The following is a 4,547-nucleotide window of genomic DNA, read 5'->3' on the forward strand; positions in this document are numbered from 1 at the left end:
GCATTAACCTTTAGCCTTCAAACCAAATTCTCTGTTTTCTTTCTCCATTAATCTTTGATTTTCTCGGTTTATTCTTCTTTCTCTGGAGCGGGAAGATGTCCGGGAAAGGCGCCAAAGGTTTGACCACCGGCAAAACCCTCGCTTCCTACAAGGACAAGGACAAGAAGAAACCCATCTCTCGTTCTTCTCGAGCTGGTCTCCAGGTACTTTTTCTTTTCCCTTTTCACTATCCTTGTGATTTTTTTATCCGGGTTTTTTGTCTGGTCTCCAGGATTAGTGCTTGAACTTGAGTGTATGAATGGGTCTTTAATTACATGGTGTCTTAAGCATGTTTAGAAGAAACAATTTATGGTAGTTTAGAAATAAAACTGGCTCAAAAGGCTGTATATCTGTTGTGATTTCGTTGCTTAGGATGCAGATCGAATTGATATCGGAAATCAGGATGTTTGGATTCGAATACTAGGTCCTATATGTCTCAGCTGTGTTGGTTGTGTTTGTGAATCACTGCTTTGGGTATAGCTAGAGGTTGGAGCTTTACATGTTATTGTATCTCGTTGTTGAATTTTTTGTATGATGTTGTAACCTGCAGTCCCGTGGGTCGTATCCATCGTCTGCTTAAGCAAAGGACCACGGCACACGGGAGAGTAGAGACGGCTGCGGTTTATTCTGCTGCTATCCTGGAATATTTGACTGCCGAGGTGTTGGAGTTGGCCGGAAACGCGAGCAAGGATCTGAAGGTGAAACGTATTACCCCCAGACACCTGCATTGCGATCCGTGGTGATGAGGAACTCGATACCTGATTAAGGGAACCATTGCGTGGCGGTGTGATCCCTCATATCCACAAGTCACTCATCAACAGTCATCCAAGGATAGACTGATGCTTCATTGCTTGCAGGGATTTGCCATGCCAATATCTCAGCTGCATTTTTAGCTGTGAGGTTTAAACTTAAAAACAATAGGCTGAAGCTTAAAATAGCGTTTTATGCGTTAGTTATGTTGAAACTTAGGTCGAGACCGGTATTTTCTTTTTCGTTTTCGCAGACAATAGTGGCATTGTTTTACAGATTGACTGAACTTGTTGCTTTTGAATAGTTAACATATTGAACTAGCTTTAAGGTCATTGATGTGGTATAATATTAGATGTTATCTCGTATGATCGAATCGCTTGTCCTGCAGACTATTCTTGCATTTTCTTCCTGCTCTTATGTGCATGAAGATCAAATTTTAGACCATATCACAAGCCTCACTATGCAAAAGAAAATTGTTCTAGTGTCTCGATAACTCAAATCAATGCATCGCCTAATTTTGTTACATGCATTGTTGCATTCGAGTCCGGAATCGAATGTTACTTGCCATGTCCTGTCCCCCCTTTCCTAATCCTACCCTTAGCTTCCGTATACGCCGATTCGTGCAAAAGTGAACTTAGATTGTTGCCTGCCTAACGGTAAGGATTGTTCTGATGGTTCCGTGTGCCGTTCCGATAGCTGCAGATTCTTCTCGGTTCATCCAAAACACCTCTTCCACCAGCATGATCAGGTTAAAATTTGCTCATAATTAAGCGTCGTCATAAGTATAGTTTATCCTTTCTCTCCCCCATAGCCTTTGAAAACGCTGCCTTATTTGTCATTCAAATCACTCTGAAGAGCGAACTTTCCTTCCTCTCGTTTTGTTAGGGTAAATTACGTATTTAGTACCTAATCATCAGTTTTAATCTAATTTAATATCTAAACTTTCAATTTTTTTAAAATCATACTAACGTTTAATTTTCATTTCATTATAGTACTCCGTTAAAATTTAACATGTTTAGCATATAAACTATCGATTTTGGTTTGTTTAGTACTTAATTTTTTTAAAAAAATATTGTAAATTTTTGAACTGGTATTAAAATGAAATAAAAAATAAATTTTAATGGTGAGATACTAAAATGAAATAAAATTAACTTTAGATATAATTTTTAACAAATTAAAAATTTAGGTATTAAAACGAGTCAAAATTAATAATTAGATACTAAACATGTAATTTACCCTTTTTCATTGCGATGGGAAAATTCTGACTCCATATCTGTCCTTCTCGCCAGTATTACCAAATAAAAAACGCGGATTTTGCTTTAAGGTCTTTCAAAATCATTCCAAGATCCCTGATTCATCTTGTCGGTGACTATGTTTCGAAATTATTCATCTTTTAAATCTGTCCCCCCCCCCTTTAATTACTTTTAGATCAATACCATATCTCGTTTCTCTTTATTTTGTCATAATTCCGACTTATGCATCTTCCATATCTCAATTTTGCTTAAGATCTACTGATTTTAGCTTCTGGGTGTCTGCTAGTAAGGGGAAATGTCGACAATTAGATTGATTCCACTAAACAATACTATGCTACGAGCAGTTGGTCGTTGGTTATGCACTATGTCAAGTTTACTCGCTGTTATCAACAAATTTGCAATAACCAAATTCAACTACCCAGGCTTATTAACTGCATTACAGTACTTGACTTCTGCTTTAGGGGTCTGGGTTTGGGGAAGTTGGGTTTTTACACCATGACCCTTTCACTTTGGATGTTGCCAAGAAGTTTTTGCTGCTGCTATTGTGTTTTACCTTGCAATCTTCACGAACACCAATCTTTTGCTCCATGCCAATGTCGATACTTCATAGTGTTAGATCCTTGACACCCTTTGGTGCCATAGCCGATACGACCTTTAGGCGGCAGCCCTGCCGTCGAAGCTAACGTTTATGTCTTTGTTGATCATTCTGGGTGGTGCTGTTGGCTGTGGCCACCGATTCGGCGTTTACGATCTCCGCCTATTCGTGGGCGGTTGCTTATTTGGTTACCATTACTACTGAGATGGTTTATTAAGCATATGATGAATCTTGGGTTGAACACTTGGGGTTTTGTCTGTACAACAACTTGTTATCGTTGATGATGGCGCCGGGACCGATACAGAGATGTGTTACTGCTTTGAGAGCCAATGCAGGGATTGGTTCGAACCTGTGTCGTTCACTGCGGTGTTTTGTCGTGTTTGTTCGGTTTGCTCATAAGTTTCTTGGATTTGCAGCTAGGAGGGCGATCTCCGCTACGGCATTTACCGTGACGGTGTGTTAGTAAGTTCCTCACGGTTGTGATCAATGTGTTGATTTGGGATAAGCATGCCACTCCTTTCGGTTTGGTTTGCCTCCTCTTCACGCTGGCGGGAGGGATTCTTTCAACAGTCGTTACTGGACTGCCTCGTGAACCAACTGCATCTAAGCAGACTGGTGATGAGGATGAGAACGATGATGTGGAAGATGATCAAGGTAAGAGTGTATCTGGTAAACATGTTTCTGTATGAGAAGTATTGTTTCTTATGTTTCATGGTTTGGCCACTAAGAAAAGACTCTTGGGATTCATGATCTAGTCTCCCATTTTTAGAATTTAAACATGCTTAGTTCTTAGCCCTTTAGCACTCGTGATATATGAATCACTATGTTTCGAGTTCGGTATTGACTATATTGTGGCATTCTTTTGTTGCTTTATGTACTACTGGTGGCAAGTTTTTTTAATCAATGGGTTGTGGCTCATTCGAATTGAGGAATTTGCATTCTTGTTTCTTCTTTACTGTTCCTTATAGATGTTCTGGAGACCTTGATTTAAATATTGATGTTGCCATCAGCTATAGGCTATCGGGTCATAGGTTGAACTCCGGATTTATAGTGCGTCTTATGGCTCGAATTGAGGTATGTTTAATTGCCGTACGATAGTGAAGAAGGCAGTGAGTCTTGATATTAACCGATGTTTGATCAGCATCTCCCAACAAACAAACTCCGTTGGTCGGAGATTGCAGTATTGGACTCGAATTTTGACACAAGTAAAGATTCTAAAGAAGCTTGCTTACCTTGGAATAAGTAAAACCCTATGCTCCCTTAAGTAGATAACATCTGCAGATACGCACTGATGAACACTTTCATTGATTATCATTTCATGCTGCACTTGATAGTTTATGTTTGGTGATAATAGATCTGCAAAGCCGAATTCTATTTTCGTTGCCGGGACAGAAAATAGCAAAACAAGTTTTTCTCGTTTCTCGAGTAAGACATTTGAAGGAGCTGAGGGGGAAACATCCCTTGCCTGTTTTGCTTAGATCTGCCCCGGCAATGGCCATAGGCCATGTTGAGCAGTATTTGTAGTTCGAACTCGCTTCATCAACACGTCTAACCTGCATATTCATGTTTTGACATCCTTCTCACCTGTGCTCCTGGCTCAATCTTCTACCGCGATTCTTCTTCGTTTCAGCGGCCTCGAGGACCTCTTTAACTCAGGTTAGTCTCGAGACACTCTTGGAACACAATCTAACCGCTGCCATATCCCGAAAACCGATCAACCATCATTGATTTGAACCCCTGAGACCCACCTATCCTAGGTTAGCTCTACATGAAACATAGACCATGCATGCTGTTACATCAACAAGCGACCCGTTTTGCTGCACAGGTCCAAATTAAGCACCATATCTTTTGTCTGTTCGTTATTGTCGTTAAAAGACCCGATTTCCACTTGATCTAACAAAAGACAAACT

At 40.1% G+C, this 4,547-nt stretch overlaps 2 pseudogenes; both read left to right on the plus strand.

The window, feature by feature from the left end:
- LOC120184541 lies at positions 1 to 879 on the plus strand (annotated as a pseudogene).
- Positions 880 to 2,136: 1,257 nt separating this feature from the next.
- Positions 2,137 to 3,362, plus strand: LOC120194093 (annotated as a pseudogene).
- The last annotated feature ends 1,185 nt before the right edge of the window (positions 3,363 to 4,547 follow it).

The sequence above is a fragment of the Hibiscus syriacus genome, unplaced genomic scaffold (genome assembly GCF_006381635.1).
Source record: "Hibiscus syriacus cultivar Baekdansim isolate YM2019G1 unplaced genomic scaffold, ASM638163v2 tig00000340_pilon, whole genome shotgun sequence".
Taxonomy (NCBI): domain Eukaryota; kingdom Viridiplantae; phylum Streptophyta; class Magnoliopsida; order Malvales; family Malvaceae; genus Hibiscus; species Hibiscus syriacus.